The sequence below is a fragment of the Salmo trutta genome, chromosome 19, assembly GCF_901001165.1.
Source record: "Salmo trutta chromosome 19, fSalTru1.1, whole genome shotgun sequence".
NCBI lineage: Eukaryota > Metazoa > Chordata > Actinopteri > Salmoniformes > Salmonidae > Salmo > Salmo trutta.
The window spans coordinates 49,592,948-49,604,636 of NC_042975.1; positions in this window are offsets into that span (position 1 = coordinate 49,592,948).

Below are 11,689 nucleotides of genomic sequence, written 5' to 3' on the forward strand. Positions count from 1 at the left end.
ATGTCATTGAGGCCCCAGTAGTCGATGCACGGGCACAGGGTTTTGTCCCTCTTCTCCACAAAGAAGAACCCAGCGCCGGCGGGGGAGGCAGAAGGACCGATACACCCTGCAGCTAGAGAGTCCTCGTTGTAGGCATCTGGACCAGACAGAGAATACAATCATCCCCGGGGCGGTGTGGTGCCTGGGAGAAGGTCGATCCCAAAGTCATAGGGTCGGTGCAGAGGAAGCAAAGTGGTCCGGGCCTTACTGAAAACCTCTTGGAGGTCCTGGTACTCCGCGGGAATGGAGGAGAGGTACGGGGCAACTTCCGAGCCCCCAGGAGACGCCCTGGGGCAGGCTGCACTGACTTTAGGCAATGGGCATGGCAGAACGAGCTCCAGCCCATGATGGCACCAGCAGTCCAGTCAATGAGCGGATTGTGTCGCTGGAGCCAATAGAATCCCAAAACCACAGGAACCTGAGGAGACTTTATTAGCATGAATTTGTTCGGGGTGGTATCAGGGGTGTCCCAGACTATGCAGCGCCCGCCCAGCGCTCTAACGTCCATGGAAATGGAGAGGGGCTGAGTGGGGGTGCCCAGCTCGGACACCAGGGTAGCGTCCATAAAACTCTCATCGGCCCCAGAGTTGATGGGTACCCAGAGAGATTTAGACTGGTTCCCCCACAGCAGGATGGGATGGAAAGGGGTGCGAGTAAGGGAAGAGGAAAAGTTATCCGTATTGTCTACCAAAATACTCACCCCTACCGGTTAGCCTGGTCTTTTACTGGACAGGAGGACAGTAAATGACCAGTAGTCCCACAATACAGGTAACTCTTCATGTGAAGCCTGTGAAGACATTCAGCTGGAGACAGCCTAGCTCTGCCTAGTTGCATCGGCTTGGGAAGAAGTAAATCGTCAGACTTTGGAGACTCTCGGGGGAACTCGGGTAGCCTCGGGTTCTTTCGGCAATGGAGATGTGGTGGAATCCTTGGGCGGACGAGTGGAATTGGGCCTCCTCTCCATCTTACCTTCCCGTAGCCGCCCATCGATCCGGATGGTCAAGGCGATGAGCGAGTCGAGATCCGTCAGTAGTTCCCGGGCTGCTTGCTCGTCCTTAACTTCCTCCGATACTCCGTGCAGGAACATGTCGAACAGCGATTCCGGGTTCCAGGCTGCCAAAGTGTGGAAATCCACCGCATAATCTACCACACTGTGGGAGTCTGCCCGAAGCTGGAGTAACTTCAGGGCAGCCTCTCTCCCTTACAATGGATCATTGAAAACCTTCTTAACCTCTGCCACAAACTCCTCCAGACTGAAACATATGGCTGACTGTTGTTCCCACACTGACGTAGCCCAGGCGAGAGCCTTCCTGGACATCAGCGTGATGAGTTACGCTATCTTTGAGCAGTCCGAGGGGAAGGAGGAGGGCTGCAGCTCGATGATGAGATAACACTGAGCAAGAAATGCCCGATAGGTTCCCGACTCTCCAGCGATGCATTCCCGGGGGGGGGGGGGGGGGGGGGGGGGGGGGGGGGGGGGGGGGGGGGGGGGGGGGGGGGGGGGGGGGGGGGGGGGGGGGGGGGTAAGCAGGGTTCTCAGGAAACCGGGATGACCGGGGAGGCCGCGCTGCTAACAGCCAGGTAACTGAGGGGCTGAGAGGTTACCGGTGTGGTAGGCTGCCTGACAGACAACCCGCATAATTGCTCCAGCAATATGTTCAACGCTCGGCCATGGCATTCAGCCAGCGTTGCGGAGCTGGTCCGAGTCTGCTGGGTTGGTCATGGCCAGTTCGTACTATCACGGCTCAGGAGAAGACCTAGATGCAGACAGTTTCGAAGTAACAAAAGTTTATTACAAAAACAGGGGGGCAGGCAAATGACAGGTCAAGGGCAGACAGAGGTCAGTAATCCAGAACAGAGTCTAAAAGGTACAGAATGGCAGGCGGGCTCAGGGTCAGGGCAGGCAGAGGTCAGTAATCCAAGGCGGTGTCACAAGGTATAGAACGGCAGGCAGGCTCAGAGTCAGTGCAGGCTAGAAAACAGGAACTAGAAAACAGGAACTAGAAAAAAACAGGAGTATGGCGAAAAACGCTGGAAAGCTTGATGAGACAGGGCGAATTGGTAACAGATAAACAGAGAACACAGGTATAAATACCCTGGGGATAATGGGGAAGATGGGCGACACCTGGAGGGGGGTGGAGACAAGCACAAAGACAGGTGAAACAGATCAGGGTGTGACAGTATTCGTATTGCATAACTGTAATAAATCTGATTACTTTGAAATGGATACGAACCATAGGCCTCATATTTCTGCGTAATATTACTTGTATTATTATTTGGTGAATGATCTAATGGTAAATGTTATTCACACTACACATAGCATACAGTGTATGTTTGGCCTAACTGTGCAGCTCTGAGCTACGGTGAAATCAATAATTTAATGCTAGGAATTTGATTGCAAGATATTAGCTTCTTGTCCCTCAGCCTCTTAATAATTGCACAACAGTTACCTTGGACACATGCAACTTATAGTATTCCAAGTGGTGATGCAAGGCTCACTACCTTGGCTAGACCCATTGGATACGCTTATGGGCCCATAGCGTTCACATGATAATAGGGTCCAATTGAAGATTATATTATGGTGAAATTCCTCTTACACTAATTCTCTATCATCCTCAGTCTAAGTGGATTTTCACCAATCTACAGTATTGATATATAACGCATGCTCAACTCTCAAGTTGAAGTTAAACTTGTTGACTGATGCCAAGGCGGCAGCTGCGGACCAGAAAACTGCAGCCAAGGCAGCACTGGTCCCCACCTGTCCTGTCTGTCGGGTGAATAATATTGGTTGATACTGTATGTGCTTTAGGTTCCTCTCCATGTGTAGGCTATTGTACTGGCCTGTGTGGTAGAGTCTTTCATATGAGTAGTAGTTTGTTGCATCGTATTGCTGAGTTTATCATTGGGTCAGCTTTGAATTCAATCTAAGCTCCTAAGAGAAAGCATCCCAAGTCTCCAATGGTTACAGTACTGGTTGATGTGCAGGCCTAAGTGACCACACACACTCAAATGGACCTACAACTGGGGTAAGATCCATTATTTATCATACAGTATACACACCATGTTGTCAACAAAATGCTGTCCTCAATGCTTAAGTTGTGTTGTGTATGGCTCAATTTGTGGAAACGTTGTAATCACTCATCGTCTTTAATGTTGTGATTCACAGACTCACGATGACCACGATTTGAATGCTGCAACTAAGAAGGAATGATGTCGAAGGGCACACCAGCGTGTTCTCAACAGAAATGGAGTATGACTGGACATGGGCCGGATATTTGTGACGATGACCTAAAAGTAGTTTTTTTGGGTATCTCTACTTTACTTTACTATTTACATTTTTGCCAACTTGTACTTTTATTTCACTACATTCCTAAAGAAAATAACGTCATTTTTACTCGATACATTTTCCCTGACACCCAAAAGTACTCGTTACATTTTGACAGGAAAATGGTCCAATTTACATACTTATCAAGAGAACATCCCTGGTTATCCCTACTGCCTCTGATCTGGCAGACTCATTAAACATAAATGCTTCGTTTGTAAATGATGTCTGAGTATTGGAGTGTGCCCCTGGCTATCCGTAAATACAAATAAAATAGTGCCATCTGGTTTGTTTAATATAAGTCATTTCAAAATATTTATAATTTCACTTTTACTTTTGATACTTAAGTACATTTTAGCAATTCCATTTACTTTTGATACTTAAGAATATTTATAACCAAATACTTTTAGAATTTTACTGGGTGAAGTAGTATTTTACTGGGTGACTTTCACTTTTACTTGAGTAATTTTCTATTATTAAGGTATCTTAACTTTTACTCAAGTATGACAATTGAGTACTTTTTCCACCACTGCTTATTCCACACTATGCCTTTTATACCTCATGGTCCCTCAACTTCAGACACTTTGGAACTCTCCATCTTATCTCCATAAACCCACCCTACCTTCACCCATTTTCCCTATGTTGCTTTTATGCTATTTATTTGCCCTATGTTGCTTTTATGCTATACTATTTATTCTACCTTTTTTCACCTGTGTAATGCTGTCTTCCTGCTTATTCTGGGTTTCACACTGAATGCAGTGGTAAATGTGCAGCTCACAATTGACAGCAGGTACATGGACCACCTAACATAAGGGTATGTTGCTAATAATCATCTAGCTAGCTTATTTTAAAAACACTAGCCTATTGTTCATGACACAATGTATATATCTGACTGCTACTAGGATGGTATTTATGTACAAGCTGTACAATTGGGGCAGGTGGGCATCATTTAAAAGCTTATTATATTTCCAACATGGTTAGCTAAGTTATAAAATACGATCTTACAGTGTTTTCCTTTCAAAAGGCACTTCAGACAATCAGATTGTAATTTTGGTGCGCACAGAACGGGATCAAGTGCATGTTCCATGACAAATTTTTGTCACAATATGACAAACAGTCTCATTCTGTCCAGGACAACCCAGGGTATGTAACTGTGGATCAAACATAGTGATTGTAAATGTTGATACTGTAAAGGACATGAGTTTTCAAATGTGGAGATGTGAAGTGCACACTTGGACACGTGGGTGTGTGGTTTGCTTGTATGACATCAAAGTGGTATTTATTATAATCCTCAATGTCTCATCTATCTTTCAGAACACATCGACTCCTCTTGATTTACAGCATTAACCTCACTCAGACAACAACAAATGTGCAAAATAGCCCAGTTAGCGGGATGGATGGGGGCATCTTCTTGTCGCGTGCAGTGTTCAAGTTTATAACTGCTGTCAGGCAAAACCCATACTGCACTGTGAAGCGGAGAACTGGAGCTCTAACATCATGTATGGCATGTTACTGTACAGCCACTGCGTTCCAATTTAGCCACTTATCAATGACAAAATCTGCCATTTTCAACCTGTATATGGGATGACTGGGGCTGTGAGTAGAATGGCAACAGCAAAATATTCCTACATACAAGAATATGCCATTGGGGTTCAGTATCATGAAAATAATTAATATACATGACCATCTGTTTTTACCAACCCACTTTTCAGCAGTTCTGCTAACATACTGTTAGAGGCAGTCAGACAACTGGCCATGGTGTAAAATATTCTTCATTAAAAAAACACTTTGGTTGAATACTAAGAATTGTATTCCTTTATGTTGTTAAGCTGACAAGTTGCTTAGCTGTACATTTAGATGACGTTGTGTGGTAATGTGTGTTTTTTGGCTTTGGTATATGATACCGCACACAGAGATCTGGGTTATACTGTACACTAGACTAGACAGACACCAGGCCCTCTTGTGGCAGGATGAGACACATGAGGTCCTGCAAATCATATGGAGGCTTATGGCGTGGTGTTCTCATTGGTTGTAGCTCTTCATTGTGTAATAAGGTGGTTTGATGAACCACGCTTGTATAATGACTAACTGTTCCTGAGACCTGTAGACTTAAGTTAACTCCATGAGCAAATGCCAAGGCTTTAGCTCAGCAGGCTAACATAGCTGTGGCACCCAGACAACCTGGGGTTCCTAGAATTTTGTGAGGCTGGAAAGCCTGCAATTTTTGAATAAAGAGAAACAATACCTAAAGAAATCCATAAATGTTTAATTCTTGTGCAAGTTATATCTATAGGCTACATTGAGGTTTAGTGCATACGCCTAAGCTTTAGGGCTTAACTGTACGCAAGCCAAATAGCCTACACAGCCAATCGCCATATTATGCTTTTGTGAACGGGCAGAAAAAGTTAACGTCATTCCATGGAGGCAAAAAGGACATTGTTGAAGTTTAATTCTGTCACACCCTGATCTGTTTCACCTGTCCTTGTGCTTGTCTCCACCCCTCCAGGTGTCACTCATCTTCCCCACTATCCCCTGGGTATTCATACCTGTGTTTTCTGTCTGTCTGTGCCAGTTCGTCTTGTTTTGTCAAGTCAACCAGCGGGTTACTCTGAGCGCCTGCTTTTTTCCTTTTCTCTGTTTTTTGCTAGTCCTCCCAGTTTTGACCCTTGCCTGCCTTGTCTCTGAACCCGCCTGCCTGACCATACTGTCTGCCCTGACCTCGAGCCTACCTGCCACTCTGTACCTCCTGGACTCTGACCTTGTTATGATCTTTTGCCTGTCCATGACCATTCTCTTGCCTGCCCCTTGGATAGTAATAAATATCAGAGACTCGAACCATCTGCCTCCCGTGTCTGCCCTGTGCTCTTATAGTACGAACTGGCCATGACAGACCCAGCAGACTTGGACCAGCTCTGCCACACTGTCTCCCTGCAGGGAGCCACCATTGGGAGGCATGAGGAACTACTGCTGGACCTTTCGGAAGGGCTTCGTTCTCTGACGGAACGCCACGACCAAGGGTTCAAGGCTATTATGGAGCAAATCAGTGAGTTAGCTCATAGGCAGCCCACCATCTCTTGACCTTCCAACCACCCAGTAACCTGTCTACTATCACCCAGTATCCTGTCTACTAACAGCCTAGCCCGGCTCCCCGAGAACCCCACTTACCTCCTCTGGAGCGATATTCTGGGGATTCTGGAACCTGCCGGGGTTTTCTTTCTCAGTGCTCCCTTATTTTTGAGCTACAGCCATCTTTGTTCCCTTTGGACCGGTCGAAGATGGCGTATATTATTACGCTAATGACGGGAAGGGCGCTCTACTGGGCTACGGCAGTTTGGGAGCAACAATCCGCCATTTGTCGTCATCTGGAAGATTTCACTGTAGAGCTGAGGAAGGTGTTTGATTCTCTGGTATCCGGGAGAGAGGCGACCCGAAAACGACTTGAATTACATCAAGACTCCCGTAGTGTGGCAGACTACGCAGTAGACTTTCACACATTGGCCAACGAGAGTGCTTGGAGTCCCTATTTGATACCTTCCTTCATTGACTTTCAGAGGAGATAAAAGACGAGCTAGCAGCTCGGGACTTACCGCTGGGCCTTGATTCCCTTATCGCCCTTACTCTTAGGATTGATTGGCGTCTACGGGAACGCAGGAGAGAGAGGTCTGGTCTTGGGCAGACTCGTTCATCCGCTGCTGTTTGTTCCTCTCCAAAGGAATCCGGAAGTCCCCGATGGCTGTATTTCCGAGAAGACCCGAAGTCACCCGAGTTCCCTCAAGAATCATCGGTGACGGGTGAGTCAGATACACCGGAACCTATGCAACTGGGCAGAGCTAGATTATCGCCTAGGGAACGTTCACATAGGCTAAGTTCCAACAGTTGTCTGTACTGTGGGGCTGCGGGACAATATATAGCCACATGCCCGGTTAAGAGACCTATGTCTTTAGTAGGTACAAGTACTCTGGTGAGCCGGACTGAAAATCCTCTAATCCCCATCAACCGCACTCCCTTTTTGTGATACTGCTGTGGGGAGACCAGTCTAAGTCTCTCCGGGTGATCATTGATTCTGAGGCGGATGAGAGTTTTATGGACTACCCTAGTTTCTGAATTGGGTATCCCCACTCAACTCCTCTCTGTTCCTATGGACGCTAGAGCACTGGACGGCCGCTCCATTGGTATAGTTACCCACAGCACTGTTCCTGTTAATCTGTGGGTTATACAGCTTCTCCTCATTGAGTCCCCCCATGTTCCTGTTTTGGGATTTTCTTGGCTCCAAAAACACAACCCGTTATTGGCTGGACACTGAGTTCAGTCCTGGGTTGTCGTCCGTTCTGTCATTCCCATTGCCTCAAAACAGCTCAGCCTTCCCCCGAGACGGCCTCCTCAGGGCTTAATCAAGCCTTGGATTTCTTTTCCGTCACCGCAGAGTACCATGACCTCCTAGAGGTCTTCAGCAAGGCACGGACTACTTCTCTTCCCCCGCATCGTCCCTACAATTGTGCCATTGACCTTCTCCCAGGCACCACATCGCCTTATGGTCGGCTATACAGTTGAAGTCGGAAGTTTACATACACCTTAGCCAAATACATTGAAACTCAGTTTTTCACAATTCCTGACATTTAGTCCTAGTAAAAATTCCCTGTTTTAGGTCAGATAGGATCACCACTTTATTTTAAGAATGTGAAATGTCAGAATAATAGTAGAGTATTATTTATTTCAGCTTTTATTTCTTTCATCACATTCCCAGTGGGTCAGAAGTTTACATACACTCAATTAGTATTTGGTAGCATTGCCTTTAAATTGTTTAACTTGGGTCAAATGTTTCGGGTAGCCTTACACAAGCTTCCCACAATAAGTTGGGTGAATTCTGGACCATTCCTCCTGACAGAGCTGGTGTAACTGAGTCAGGTTTGTAGGTCTTCTTGCTCACACACGCTTTTTCAGTTCTGCCCACACATTTTCTATAGGATTGAGGTCAGGGCTTTGTGATGGCCAGTCCAATACCTTGACTTTGCTGTCCTTAAGCCATTTTGCCACAACTTTGGAAGTATGCTTGGGGTCATTGTCCATTTGGAAGACCCATTTGCGTGTAAGCTTTAACTTCCTGACTGATGTCTTGAGATGTTGCTTCAATATATCCACATAATTTTCACTCCTCATGATGCCATCTATTTTGTGAAGTGCACCAGTCCCTCCTGCAGCAAAGAACCTCCACAACATGATGCTGCCACCCCTATGCTTCACGGTTGGGATGGTGTTCTTCGGCTTGCAAGCCTCCCCCTTTTTCCTCCAAACATAATGATGGTCATTATGGCCAAACAGTTCTCCTTCCTGACGGGTATGATGGCTGCGTGGTCCCATGGTGTTTATACTTGCGTACTATTGTTTCTACAGGTGAACGTGGTACCTTCAGGCGTTTGGAAATTGCTCCCAAGGATGAACCAGACTTGTGGAGGTCTACAATTTGTTTCTGAGGTCTTGGCTGATTTCTTTTGATTTTCCCATGATGTCAAGCAAAGAAGCACTGAGTTTGAAGGTAGGCCTTGAAATACAACCACAGGTACACCTCCAATTGACTCAGATGATGTCAATTAGCCTATCAGAAGCTTCTTAAGCCATGACATAATTTTCGGGAATTTTCCAAGCTGTTTAAAGGCAGTCAACTTAGTGTATGCAAACTTCTGACTCACTGGAATTGTCTGTTATCAATTGTTGGAAAAATGACTTGTGTCATGCACAAAGTAGATGTCCTAACCGACTTGCCAAAACAATAGTTTGTTAACAAGAAATTTGTGGAGTCGTTGAAAAACAAGTTTTAATGACTCCAACCTAAGTGTATGTAAACTTACAACATCAACTGTATTCCCTATCCGGCCCAGAGACCAAGGCCATGGAGGAATATATTGAGGACTCTGTCTGCTGGAGGAATCAGGCCTTCGGCATCCCCTGCCGGCGCAGGGACCCTGCTTCCGTGCATTGACTACATTGACTACTACTATGCCTTAATGACATAACGATCAAGAATCGTTACCCCCTACCACTCCTCTCCTCGGATTTCAAACCTCTCCAGGGGGCTACCATCTTCTCCAACCTGGACCTTCAGAATGCCTACCACCTGGTTCGGATACGCGAAGGGGATGTGTGGAAGACAGCCTTCAACACTGCCAGTGGACATTATGAGTAACTGGTCATGCGATTTGGAATCACCAACACCTCCGCGGTCTTCCAGGCCATGGTAAACGATGTGCTCCGGGACATGTTAAATCATTTCGTGTTGGTCTACTTCGATGACATCCTGTTTTTTTCCCGTTCTGCCCAATAACACGTCCTCCATGTTCGACAAGTCCTTCAGCGCCTCCTGGAGAACCAGTTATTTGTGAAAGCGGAGAAATGCGAGTTCCACCGTTCTACCCTCTCCTTTCTGGGATATGTCATCGCTGAAAGAAATATCCAGATGGACCCGGAAAAGGTGAAAGCAGTAGTGGATTGGCTCCAACCTACGTCCAGGGTGCAGCTACGTTTCCTGAGGTTTGCCAATTTCTACCGGCTTTTCATTCAAGGCTAAAGCACCCTGGCGGCCCCCCTCTCGGCACTCACCTCTGCCAAGGTACCGTTCACATGGTCCCCAGTGGTTGATTGAGCATTTGTGGACGTGAAGCATCGGTTCACTACAGCCCCCATCCTCGTCCATCCGGACCCGTCCCGTCAGTTGGTGGTTGAGGTCGATGCTTCTGACGTTGGAGTGAGGGCTATCCTGTCCCTGCAATCCATCCAGGACCAAAAGTTCCATCCCTGTGCCTTCCTGTCCCATCATCTCAACTCTGCAGAAAGAAACTACGGCATGGGTAACCGAGACCTCTTGGTGGTCAAGATAGCACTGGAGGAGGGGAAACACTGGCTGGAGGGAGCATAACATCCGTTTTTGGTTTGGACCGACCACAAGAATTTTAAATATCTCCGCATAGCCAAGCGCCTTAACTCTAGGCAAGCCCTGTGGGCTCTGTTATTCACCAGGTTCAACTTCACCATTTCCTATCACCCAGGGTCCAAGAATGTTAAACCTGACGCCCCCTTTCGCCTGTACAGTCCCGCTGCCACATCCTCTGACTCCGAGACCATCCTCCCTACCTCATGCCTTGTGGCTGCTGTGGGCTGCGGTATTGAGACCCTGGTCCGCAAGGCACAACGTTCCCAGCCTGCCCCTGGAGGGGGCCCGGCTAACCAGTTGTTCATCCCTAATTCAGACCGGTCCTGGAATGGGCTCATTCTTCCAGGCTTACCTGTCATTCGGGTTCTCGTCAAACCCTGGCCTTCCGACAACGCTTCTGGTGGCCCACAATGGTTCCTCTGCCTTCATCGCCGCATGCATCGTTTGTGCTCAGAATAAGACTTCGCGGCAAGCCCCTTCTGGCCTCCTTCAGCCACTACCTGTCCCTCATCATCCCTGGTCCCATATGTCCCTGGACTTTGTCACTGGGCTCCCTCTGTCTGATGGCAACACAGTCATTCTGACAGTAGTGGATCGGTTTTCCAAGGCCGCCCATTTCATCGCTCTGCCAAAGAGACAGCCCAGCTCATGGTGCAGCACGTCTTCAGGATCCACGAACTCCCGGTGGACATGGTCTCCGACCGGGGTCCTCAGTTCTGGAAGGCGTTCTGCACCCTTATTGGTTCGTCAGCCAGCCTGACCAGCAAACCAAGACCTGGAAACAACCTTAAGATGCCTCGTCTCGAGCAACCCCACTACCTGGAGCCGACAACTGGTCTGGGTAGAGTTTGCCCAGAACACTCTATCCTGTTTGGCCACGGGACTCACCCCATTGTGCACTCGAAAGGGGAATCAGCCACCGCTCTTCCCAGAGCAAGAAGTCAACATACCCTTGGCCTAGATGTTCGTCCGCTGTTGTCGACGTACCTGGAGAAGAGCCCGGGCGGCACTTCTCAAGATCAACTACAATTATCGTTGACAAGCGGACCGCTGTCGGACTCCAGCTCCTCGCTATTGCATTGGGCAGAGGGTATGGCTATCCACACGGGACCTGCCCCTTCGGGTGGAGTCCTGCAAACCTTCCCCCCGTTTCATTGGCCCTTTCCCCATCTCTAGGGTCCTTAGTTCCACTGCTGTCTGTCTTTTGTTACCCCGTACCATCCATATTCACCCTACGTTCCATCTGTCTAGGATTAAGCCCGTGTCTCACAGCCCTTTGTCTTCTGTTTCCAGGCCCACCCCTCCGCACCGCGTCATCGATGGCCATCCGGCATAAACGGTGCGACGCCTCCTGAGTGTTCGACCACGGGGCAGGGGTTTCCAGTTCCTGGTTGACTGGGGGG